We start from the raw sequence: 13,132 nt of genomic DNA, 5'->3' as shown, positions 1-13,132 counted from the left end.
AATGAAGAAAGTTTTAATTTGACCTTCATATAACAAGAAAAAAAAGTTGAAGTCTCTTATGTTAATAAAAAAATCCCCTGGTGCACAAAAGTTGAAGAAAAACCCTAAAATAATTCATAGGAAGAAACTTACCATGAGAAGGAAGTGTGTTCTGTAATAGATTTTTTTTCCTCTTCTGGTCATGCTGAGTTAATTTTATGTTTGATTATGTATGTGGAGGTGTATTTTGTGTCAAAACCCTTAAGCTCGGGCATAAGTAATTACAGTACGGCTTAATTAGCTAAACAACTTCACTTCGGGTTTGAATCATGCCTTGGCTTGGCTTGATGCGAATAGAAACATATTTTCTTTTTCTTCTACAATTTCTGTCACCATGCCTGTTGTTGTCTACAACATTAATAGCCTCTCCTCTTCTTATCACATAGACACATAATGAAGTGTGTTTTCTCAGTCAGGTTACAATACATTGGTCCCTACGTCCCAGTGCCACACATTATGAGAATTCCCAGTTCGGCTTTGTTACTCTATCTTACCTCCCCCACCCTCCAATCCTGGGACCAGCAAGTCCCAAAACTGCCTGTTAGCTACAATATCAATGCACAGTTTTTCATTGGCCCCTGGTGGCTCTGTCTTGCGCATGTGTACATCTGTACACACACATCAAGAGAGCGAGAGCAAGAGAGAAATTGAGGTGATTATGTGTGCTACATAAGACAATATAATTGACAAAGTAAAGATATCCAGTAAGTAGGGTTAAATGAGATAAAGGTGAGTTTGAATGTACATGTGCACTTGTGTTTGTGGGTCTGGCCCACGGGACAGCAAGGCCATCTTGGGGGCCTCAAGGGGCCGATGGTAGCAGGCTGCATGCTGTCTGTGTACAGTCTGTTCTCCAGTTGTGACGGAGCAAATCCTTATGAGCACAATTAACCAGAGAGAGGGTGCAACCAAGACAACGAAGTCAAAGATGTACCTTTAGAAAGTATAAGACATACTGAAAGTTTCTGAAAGAAGATAGAAACTTAGGTTGGTTGAAATTTAGTCAGACAAAGAAAAGATGTACTTTGGGAAAGACTGGATGAGTTTGGACAAGAAGGATAGGTGTGGCCAGGTGTGGAGAGAACCAAGATGCAGTTAACAAAGACACTGAAAATGCCCACTAATGAGAATACAACTAAATCTCATGTGGGATGGAGTGAGGGCAAACACTGCCCACTGGATTTGAGAGGTCGTCAAGGTGAATATCTCGGGAATACTTCCTCATGAGCCACTAAGACTCAAATATACATGATATTCCACAACCTTCACTAAACACCACACATTAAATGACCTCGTCTACCCACAGTGCATCTCCGTCCAGATCCAGGGCTTCTTCCCATGACCTACTTCCCCCTCGTGTGGTGTATTGTTGTGTGTTTGCGTCTGCTGAATGCGCCCTTCTTTTGTGGCTATTTGTGAGACCAGGGGGTTAAGACCCTTGTGTTCTCCCCAGTCTCCCAAACAGGCCTCTAAACAACTGCAGCAACAATAACAACAAAAAAAGCAAACGTTGATGGCAGCCGAACTAGGAAGCGGGCCGTGACGGCATTGCGCCAACACAGTGCCGCCTTTGTCAGTGCTCACATGCCGTATTGTGTGGCACGACATCATCGCCTCCCAGCATCTGTTGTCAATGGAAACGAGCATGACTGTCAGCCATGCTGGATTGTGTAATGCTTGGGCATCAGGCATGATGACTCAATGCGTGTGTGAGTTTAGTTTGGGTAACCACTTTTGCCAGGGTTTCGTCTGTTTTTGTTTTTGTTTCAGGACATATGCTGACATTCGTTCACATTTTTCAGTCTTAGGCCAGAAACATACTTCATGCAAGTACCCAGATAGCACATGTGCATCTCTAAGATATCTGTTAAAGAGTGCTTCATTTGGAAAGCATCTGTTGTGTAGTTTTTCCCATGCCGTGGAAGTCAATGGTAACCAAAATGTTTGGTTACCAACATTCTTCAAAGTATATTCATTTGTGTTCCACAGAAGAATGAAAGTCAGGTTTGAGATGCCATGAGAGTAAATAAATTATGATAGAATTTTTATTTTTGGGTGAACTATGACAAACACTTGGCCAACAAACAGTCTGGTTGAACATTTGTACCTGGGTTCATCTGGCAGTAATAAAGCTCAGTATCGCACCTTTTGGCTAAATCAGGTTTGAGTAGCAAGAAGTGTCTGTATTGACGTGCTTGTGTAGAGAATGCATAAACTACATTAAGCATAAACTGTCTTAGTTTCAGGTCAACTACTGTCATGACAGAGCAACAGTTTGAAGAGAATCTTTCTAAGCAAGTCAGTGTTTATGCTAGCTAGAGAAAACTCTTCCAATTTATCCCAAAGGGGTTTAGTGGGCTTCCCTAACTTTTTCCACATAGCAAAGCTATGAAGCACATAATTTTGTGTGAAAACACACAATTCCCTAGAATGTCATTGTATGCTATAGCATTAAGATTTGTCCTCTCCGGAATAGAAAAACCTATTAAATAGAAGGGGGTGTCCACATACTTTTGGCCACGGTGAAATGAGTGCTTCAGTGGAGTGTCAAGGTATTGAATATCACAGTTTGCAAAACAATATATGTGCTTATAACAGCACTGATCTACTGATGACATCCATTCTATAGATGATAACATTCTTGAAAAACAATCAAATAAGTTGTAGTGTGCCAGCTATCCTCGAACGGATGCTTGCTTTGGATACTGGCATGTCATTAAAATTGCATAAACCCAAACACATACCTACTTTCCCCTCTCCTTTTCATATTTCATGTTTTTTGTCCTCTTTTATCCAACCTTAACTGCCCATAAATGTCAGAGTCACTGAATCTCCAATGTTCTTCTACTAAATTAACCCATGTTCCCCTACACACACACACACACACACACACACAATTAGCTCTCTTGCGCTGACTCATAGTTGTTCATTAGTGCGGATAAACACCCGGAATTAGAGTTAAAGCTCAAAACACACCTGAAAACATTTATTTGAGCAGATCATCCTACCCCTGCCTTTGCCTTGTGTGTGTGTGTGTGTGTGTTAGAGAGAGGAACAGAGAGTCACTTGGGAAATTAACCCCAACGCATTCACTGTCTCACCTTGTTATTGTTGCTTTTGCTTGCAAGCACAGTGGCAACCTGACTGTTTTTCTGAACTTAGCTTTCCCAATATTGCCCTATTCACTATTCTGTGACCTCCCATGTTGGCAGTCTCATGTAACAGGCACAATTGACTGCTGAAGCAACTTATACATGTTCACAGTCAAGAAAAACAATTTTAGCAGGTTGTTTAAGTTGACATGAGGGACGAATGGAATTACGTATGGTCTGTACTGCAACTGAGCGACGTGATGAGTCAAAACGAGAATGTTCTATTTGAAGTCAAAGCCACACTGCAAATTTTAAATTTGAAAAACAGTTTTCTGTTGTGTAGTGCAGTATTTCCCGTCAAAACAGAAGGCCTGGACAGGACATATCAACTAGTGCCAACTACCTCACAGTAGCGGTCACAATTCAATGTCACAATTCAGCACACTACAATGCATCACAATTTCACAACTGGATTGCAGTTGTAACTGCACCAAATGTAGGTTTGTTCCAATGCAGTATCAGTTTCAATCTTTCCTTTGTGGTTTGCTTCACTTATAGTTCATGTCTCATAGACGTGGCTCCGGCTGAACTGAGGAACTCCAGTTTCAGAGTTTACACTTATTTTGGTGACTTGCTTCTTCGCTAATTGAATTGTAGGAAGATAAACTAACTCATAAATAAATACAAATCTTGATATGAGAACCTGAAGTAGTTTCCTCAGAGAATGAATTATAATACACCTGTATATGATTGTATTTTATAGACTTTAGCTATATTTAAGATACATTTTTAGTCACATCACACCCATGAACCATGCTTTGATAATTGCTAGCTGTTTGTAGTTGTGTCTTATTCTAAAAAGCACTTGATTGGACAAAAATCAACCAAAGTTTTGGTCAGTTTTCCTGTGAGAGAAAGACTGTACATTTTAAATGTAAATATATTTTAAACGTTAATTATATTTTTTATTTAAATGTTTAAATTAAAGTAAATCACTTTCTTTTAGTCATTTTAAAGAGTACACTACAGATCATTTCTCAAAGCTAATACAATTACAATACAATTAGATGTACACTATAAAAATTTCTACCTACTTCAACTTAGAAAACTTAAGTTCAATTACTGCCTTAAATTTTAAGTATAATCAAATTGGCTGTACAAGTTACTTAAAAATTTTGCTGAATCTTGTATAACTTAAAAAATTAAGTTACACTAAGTTAAGTTACTGGAAGTTCATGAGTAAAAGTAACGGAAAAACATATGTTGCCATAATTTATTGATCATATAATGTTTTACAGTGTAAAGCCACAAAGCTCTTTTGTAAAAAAGATTACATTTATCTTCAACAGAAAACTTGTGGAGATAAAGTATGAAAGAAAGAAAGAAAGAAAGAAAGAAAGAAAGAAAGATGCAGGTGGTATCTTGTTGCCTAGGTGATGGATGGTGCAGTCTGGGGGTTTCTTTCCCTTTACACCCTGTTCACAGCTGTGTGTGTGAGAGAACCTGCTGGAAAAGACACACACACAAACACAGCAATAATGAGCATCTTAGTGAAAGATGGCTCCATAAGCTGTAAGGACTGACAAACACGCTCTCTCTTCTTCTCACTCATGCTGTCTCTTCTCTGTCCTCTGTCACACAGCGGTGTCTCTCTTCTCCAATAGCGTTTCAATACTCTACTGTCACGCCTGCTGTATGGGGACCAGATCTTATTGTGCCGGCTTAAGATGCACACGTTGAGAAAGAGGGTTTGTGTCAGAGGGAGAAACAGAGAGAGAGAAAGTGAGTTAAAGGAGAAAAGAGCCCAGCGGGTTCTCTATGATATCATTGCACAGGGAAGAGATGCGTTCCATTGTGATAAACTCTTGGCAGGAGCACAATCTGAGATGTAATGCTTTGGGCCGGTCAGGTGTGCGTGTGCCGGCGTGTGTGTGTGTGTGTGTGTGTGCGTGCGAGTCAGTCCGTCCTATAAACACAATGTTTGTACTGTGGGGGTTTGTTGACAGATGGTCAGGCTACTCGTAGCTGCTGTGGAACAGACCCGTCTTTGTATCAAAAGAAAGAGAGCGATTGTCATTCTGTAACACTTTCGCATCCATCCATTCATCTATCTTTCCATCCATCAACACTTTTTCACATCCTCTTTGCAAAGTTTTATGGTGACAGGACTTTTCAGTGTGAATTAGAAATATAGGTTTTGAATGATCAGGTGAACATACCCAAATCATGATTAAGATCTCTTTAACATCTTGATTGTTTCTCATAGACAGCAATTAGATTGATTGGAGACTACAGATTAAGTCACCTGAGGAAAAAAAAAACAGTAATCTCACACATCTCCTCTAGAATTTCAGAAGATATACTTTAAAATCTTGGGGTTGATAAATTTGTTTTAATGATTTCGAAAAAAGTCTCATGCTCACCAAAGCTGCATTTATTTGACAAGCAATACAGTAAAAATCTGAATTTTCAGCAGCCATTACTCTAATTTTCAGTGTCACATCCTTCAGAAATCATTCTAATATGCTGGTTTGGTGCTCAAGAAACATTCTTACTAATATCAATGTTGAAAACTGTTGTGCTGATTAATATTTTTGTGGAAACCGGATTCTTTGAAAAATAGAACAGTAAATAGAAAGTTCAAAAGAGCAGAATTTATTTGAAACAGAAGTCTTTTGTAACATTATTAATGTATTTACTGTCATCGTTTTAATGAGTTGAATGCATTCTTGCTGAATGAAGTATTAATTAAAAAAGAAATCTGAGAAAAAGGTTTTGAACAGTACATTTGAACAGTGTATCTCAACATTGCTCAGATTTGCCAAGATACAAAAATATGCTATTGTTATTCTTAAATATAATTATAAATGTAAAGGTGATCATGGAATTTTTTGTGCCCGAACAAGAAATAATTTCTATATAATTTTTATTTCTATGTTTTATGATTTACTTTTTTATGAATATAAATACATTTTTAATAACATACAATTTTAATAATTCAAAGATAATAATACAATTTTCAAGAATATCAAATCTTCATCAAATCAAACCTCACATTTTGCAGAAATGTTTCCTCGCTCACTTTGTAATATTTAGTGTTTGCGTGTGTTTCACACCTGTGTGAGACTCATGCTGTGCTACAAGCCTCCCTGTCCAGAGACACCACGGCAGTAAACAAGCATCAGTGTCCCTCAGCAGGAGAGGACAAACTGAGAGAGAAGGTGAGAAAGGGAGGGCAGAGATTCATTTTGGACGGTGATATGTTACTAATGCATTCTGGAAGAAGAAAATCAAATAGATATACTTGGCAACTTGTCTTGTATTAGCTCTCTTTTACTAGTTTATGTTATGTTTATGCATTTACAGAAATAAGCTTACACTAAATGCCTTGCAGGCAAGCGTCCCTGATCATTTCCTTCTGAGGTGAGACTACTTGTTTACATGAACAATCAGTGTAATACCTAGGTGGAGTTTGCAACTTTTTCAGGTATAGAAAACTGTTGATGAATGAATCTTTAAACTGTCATACTTAATACATTTTTATGGTAATTCATTTAATTCATTTAAATGCTTATGTTTATATGCAAACTCAAAGAATATACAACATGGTGGTATGTGGTTTTAAGACACAATTTCATAATCTGGTAGTATGTACTAGTATGTAGTTCAAAAATGTATGTATTTTTCCATCACCAGCAAAGTACAGTAAAAGTAACCACAATTATTTTTTCCAAAGAGTTTGATAGTTGAATATTTTAAAATGTTTATTGCATTGCATTATGCACTTTTTTTCTAAGTTGACAACATGCTGTCCATAGACAATCAGTTGTATTATACGGCAAGCACATGAAATAATATAAAAGTAACTGTAATTTTGCTTTAAGTAGATATACATCTGCAAGACAAAAATAGGAGACAAAAGTATAGTGTTAAAACAGGACATTTTAATTTTCTCTTCATCACCCTGTCTCTTCTCTGTATTTAGAGTTCAAACTAGCAGCATCTCTCTGCCTCTCTCTCTCTGGTTTTGGGTTACTCTCGCTCTCTCTCTCTCTCTCTCTCTCTCTCTCTCTCTCTCTCTCTCTTTCTCTCTCTCTCTGGTTTTGGGTTAACTCCAGCTCTCTGACACTGTCTGACAGTATGCAAATATATGCAAACGAGGATCCAGTCAAGCCAAGCAGCACCTGCGGACCTGACCAGTCGAGACCAGTAGTGACCTGGGCATGTGTGTGTGTGTGTGTGTGTGTGTGTGTGTGTGTGTGACCGTGCCCTTCCAACGGAGTGCATTTTTTACACCACCCACTTTTCTCACTGCCCTCCGTAAGCATAAGGACATTTGTACACAGGCTGAATGAAATGACTTTATAATCAGCATGAGATATGTACAAAATAATAAAATCATCTGGAATTGAACTCCATTGAGCTGAGACAAACTAAAGTTGAATTCGTCATCAATAGCTGGATTCTGAATTTCTACATGTACTGTTACTTTCCTTTCCTTTCGCATATATTAAAAAAAAGAAAAGTGGAATCTCTGAAAAAAAAAAAAGCTTTTATATATTCACTATACCGTTCAAAAGTCTGGGGAATGGATAGTAAACTGATAGTAAAGACTTTTGCATTAAAAAATTATATTTCAAATAAATACTATCCAATTGCTGTTCTATGCTTTCTATTCATTAAAGAATCCTGAAAAAAAAAAAACTATATCATGTTTTTCACAAAAATGTTAAGCAACATAACTATTTTCAACATTGATAATAATAAGGAATGTTTCCAAATCAGCATATTAGAATGATTTCTGAAGAATCATGTGACACTGAAGACTGGAGTAATGACTGCTGTAAATTCAGCTTTGCATCGCAGGAATAAAATATTTTACTTTTTTTTTTTTTTTACTTTGCATTAAATCAATAGTTTTAGCTTTAGCTTTAGTTCAGAACATGGCATGTGAACATTGATGCACTATTAGAAATGTTGGCAAACCACCATTTGTTAAGTGGTAAGTAATTTATACACCTGCAGATTTTGGGCCGTTTATGAATTCTGCAGCATGGTGCGCTTTGATCCTACCTGCTGGTTTTGGCATTCCAGCAAGCTGGAAAGGAAAGGATCTGACCCCTCTCCTCCCTCTTTCCCCTCATCTTTCTTTCCTTCCCTCCACTGCCCTTGTGCCGATGTGTCTTTAGGTTTGTGCTGGTCAGCACAACGTCTGTCCACCGTCTGGCTGAGTTCTGCTGTCAGTACAGTTCCAGAGGGTGTGTGTGTGTGTGCTGAGACTTGGCATGGATGTCAGTGTTTCCCAAATGAGGAGAGGTGTGTATGTTTGGTTGGGGTGGTAGTGTGGGGAAAAGCTGAGGTATGGCTCAAGTCCAGACCTTGTCTATTAATGACATAAACACTGGTGTCTCTCTTTCTCACACACACACACACACACACACACACACAGAGCGTTTGCCCTTCCCTGTCTCTGATCAGTGACAGAGTGCACAGGGGAGAAGAAAGAGGGCATGACAGCATCACTCACACTGAGCGAAATGCACATGCTTTACACACACACATATGAACGACTACCATGGTGGGTTTCTCTGGCTCATATCAAATACAATGAGAAATGCGCTTTCAAAAGCATGTCATTGTGGATCGGTTAATTTTGTAAATACAAATCAAGTCACACTTTATACAATAGAGTTTGCTTCAAAACAGCTTCACAAGATTAAACAGAGAAGTAACAGAATTAGTTATGCTAACTTCATCAGATATGAGACAAATAGACTAGCATGATAAATATGAAGCATATCGTAATCCAAAAAAGCACACTTTTCGAGCATGACGTTTCACAATATGCTAGATTCATAACTCTAGTCCATCAATTAATGCCATGTGAAGCAAAAAGTTGCATGCTTGTAATAAACATTCATCATTAAGTTGTTTTAACTGTAAACCATTGTTTTCAGCTAAAATACAAGTCCTCTATCTATAATATTGCTGTCTCCAGTGAAAAAGTCTTGTCTGAATCAGAAGAGAAATATGCACAGATCAAGCACCATTTACAAGCGAAAACAGTCCAAAACATTTCTAAAGAAATATGTTGGTGGATATTGATGTGAGAGAACAACAGTGGAAGTACTTTTTCACCAGAGAAAGTGTTATTTTGAATTATGGACTGGTATTTTGGCCAGAAGCGAATTAGTTTCTTACAAACATGATACCATGCATGCCTATATTTTACAAAGCACGGGTGATTAATAGGCAGCACACACACACACAATGTTTACTGAGCACTTCCATTTTGTCTTGTCTCTCAAAATATATGCTTGTAAGCCTCTCACAGTGAAGTATAACTGCACATAGAATCATCTGGAAGGAACTTTGTCTTAAATTAAGTATATTTATGGTGTTTCCTTGGCTGTCAGAGCTGAGGGTTCTTTTTTCTTTTTCAGAGCTGTTTAAAGAAAAAAACAATGCATTTGATGAAGCAATAATACTTTTTTCCTCTGATAATTTTACATACTCTTCACATCCATTTATAATGAGCACATTTTTTAACTTTTACAGTTTAGTTTAGTTTAGTTTGAGCGCTAATGTTCATTGTCATCAATAGTTTCACAGTTGTGTGCAGAGAATTTAAAAACATATTTTCCATAATATTTCACTGCACTTTAACAAAGTGTCATTAATAAATTTTTATATCGATACCACAATTTCTCCCAAATTTACCATGGCAACAGTAGTTACAGCCAAAATACCACAGCTACTATACTACAGTTGTATATTCACCACTACTTTACAACAGACATTAATTTAAAATATATGTCTTAAATATGAACAGCATTTTTCCTTAACTGTTCCCTCCTGGTGGAATGACCTGCCCAAATCAATCCGAGCAGCTGAGTCCTTAACCATCTTCAAGAAACGACTAAAAGCACATCTGTTCCACCTTTATTTGACCCTCTAACTCTAACACTTTCTATTCTATTTTTAATTCTACTTTATCTATATTTATCTTCTTTTTTTATTTTTTTTTATTTATTTATTTTTTTTAAAAACACTAGCTTTCTATTTTTTCTATTCTATCTACTTGTTTTTCTTTGTGTGTGTGTGTATATGTGTGTGTGTATAATATATATATATATATATATATATATATACACACCTTGCTACGTGTACTGCGTTAGGCTAACCGAGACTTGTCATTTGCACTTATATATTGTTGCTCTTTTGTTAGTTTTGACTGCTTTTATTGTCCTCATTTGTAAGTCGCTTTGGATAAAAGCGTCTGCTAAATGACTAAATGTAAATGTAAATGTAAATGTAAATGTAAATATAAATATTGATGGAATGCAATGAAACTCTTTGTATTCACACCTAAAGAGCATTATATTATTTTCTTTACTGCTCTCTATCTCTATCGCTCTGTGGAATATCTACTCAAGCAGCACTAACAGTGAAAAACTAACCCGTCTAGTGAAGCACAAAGAGCATCTCACACACACTGTGTGTCTATACACACACACACAGACTCCCCACGCTGTGGCGGCGGGTTGACAAGCCCGTCTGCCAAACAACTCAATTAAGCAGAAAAGAGTAGGAAAGAGAAAGAGAAGGAACAGAGGAGAGAGGGAAAGGGAGAGAAAGAGAAAAGCCTGTTCCCTGTCAGCTGCGCGGCCGCCTCTGCAGGGCAAGGGCAGGAAAACGTCAGAGATAAAGAAGAAGAGAAGAGAAGAAAAAAGGGAGGGAGTGAAAAGAGAAAGCTCTGTGATGTGTTAACTGGCATTCCGGACCCCAGGGCAGCGCTGGGGCACAGATCAAACTAAGAGTCACTGGGTCATTGCCACGCCGACAAGGACACCCGGCCCAAACAGTGTGTCTGTGAGAGAATGATTGTGAGCATGTGTGTGTTTGCTCTTCTCTTCAGACTGGAGAGAACTCTCTCTGCCCAAGAGTGCGAGTGAGTGTGTATTTATATTGCACTTCACAGACTCTTATGAGAACTGAAACTTGACTATATTCTTGCTTCGAGTGCAAATCCCCCGTAGAAATTCATTTCTCAAGGAATTTAAATGTAGTTTTTGTTGTCGTTGTTTCTTTTTTTAACATTTGAATGACATATTCATCCATTAAGGTATTTAATTTTTTATATAAATGGCATATAGTGGCTGTAGAGAAAATATTTGAACATTTTCAGATATATAAATATGTGAATGTCATTGTTACATAAAATGTCAAATAGTATTATATTATATTATAATTTTTTTAATTATATGGATTCATACAGTTTTAAATGATGATTTTTTTTTATTTTAAAATGAAGACACAAAGTATTCAGACACTTTCACTTTATCAAATGCTAATGATACATATTCATATAGTTCATGTAAAGAGCATCACCTGTGGTTACTCTAATAGGACACCTGTGTGAACATGAGGGGAGCTAACTTACCAATAAACTGATCTTGAGACTAGTTAGTTAAAAGTAATTAGTTAGTTCTGAGAAAATGTCAAGCATTTTGTTTGCAGGTGCCACTTGGTTTTATATTTTGTTAGGTATTGTAATAAAATGTAAGAATTTTCTGGTTTAAGTGTCAAAATTATTTTTGAGGCAACTGTATAAAATGGCACATAATTTTGAAGCAGACCAGAATTTATAGGCATAAACTGAAGGTAAACAGCATGCCTGGTTTGTAATGTTTTAAATATCTTTGGCAAGACATTGAACTCTCTTTTCTAATGTCTATGTGAGTGTGTTTGACTGCTGGGGTCTGGTTTGTTCCCATGCCACACCACCCTGAAGCACTCACAGTCCTTAGGGGCATAAGGGTAATGAGACGCTGTTATGGAAGCCAATAAAACTGTGTGTGTGACAGAGAGAGGGTGTGAGAGAATTGGTGGGTTAATGGCACAGGTCATTACTGGGCCCAGTAAAGTGTGTGTACCGGGCTGATCTGGCCTGGAGAACAGTAGGCAAGAATTTGGTGTGGAGAGGGAGGCAGGGAGGGAGGAATGGATGCATGAGGGAATACAGGAGTTTTAATGCTCAAGGAGATAAATAAGAGGGGTGGGAAGTAGAGAGGGGTCCCCTGTTCCACCCTCCCTCCCACCCTCCCTTTCATTCACATGTTCCAATTTATGGCACAGCATTTCCTATCTCCAAGACTCCCCACGTTGAGAAGAGAGAGAGGGAGAGAGCAGAAGAAATAAAAAGTTTGAAGATGATTTGAAAAGATTCTTGGATAATATTAAGAAAAGTATGAAAAGGTGTAAAAAATTATTTTTGATTTCAATTATTATTATGACTTTTGTTGGTGTAAATAATAAAATTAAGTCAGCTTATTTTAAATAAATTACTAAATTTGAAATAATTAATTACTAAATTTCAAAAAAATATTTTTATATTTTCTCTAGAAAATCTGCTATTTCAAATTAGCATTCAAAAATGCTATTTCAGTCTTTCTATTTCAAAAAATTTAACATTTAATTTAGTGTGTTAGTGTTACTTTCTGTTTCTTTGTCATTATTTTTTTAATATACTAGCAATTTCTGAGAGAAAATTCGTTCTTTCTTTTTTTCTATTGTGGTGTTGCCAGGGAGTTGCTGAGGTGTTCTGGATGACCACTGGGGTGTTACTAGTGTGTACTAGGTGATTGCTTACTGGCCCGAGGTAAATGAATCCACCCCAAGTTTATTTTATATTCAATAAGTCTAATCACCTAGACACTAATTGTACATTTCTCCTTAGCCACAACATTTAAGGCATCATTAACACAAATGAATGTAGCAAGGATGAGCAATAGTAATAGTGGTGCTTACCTCAATTAATAATGTAACTGCATAGTGAACATAAAAAACAGTCCTCCACTCTTCACTTTAGAAAATGTATCCGTTTTTATCTATGTGTGTGGTGTGTTTTGTGTGTGATATATCGACGACTCTCTAACCCTTCATAAGTCACAAAGAGGTTGGTGTTTTTTGGCCGTGTTGCTGGAATAAAGAACCTGAAG

This window comes from Sinocyclocheilus anshuiensis, unplaced genomic scaffold (assembly GCF_001515605.1).
Source record: "Sinocyclocheilus anshuiensis isolate Anshui unplaced genomic scaffold, SAMN03320099.WGS_v1.1 scaffold1409, whole genome shotgun sequence".
NCBI classification, from domain to species: Eukaryota; Metazoa; Chordata; class Actinopteri; order Cypriniformes; family Cyprinidae; genus Sinocyclocheilus; species Sinocyclocheilus anshuiensis.
This window is presented reverse-complemented; position numbering follows the sequence as displayed.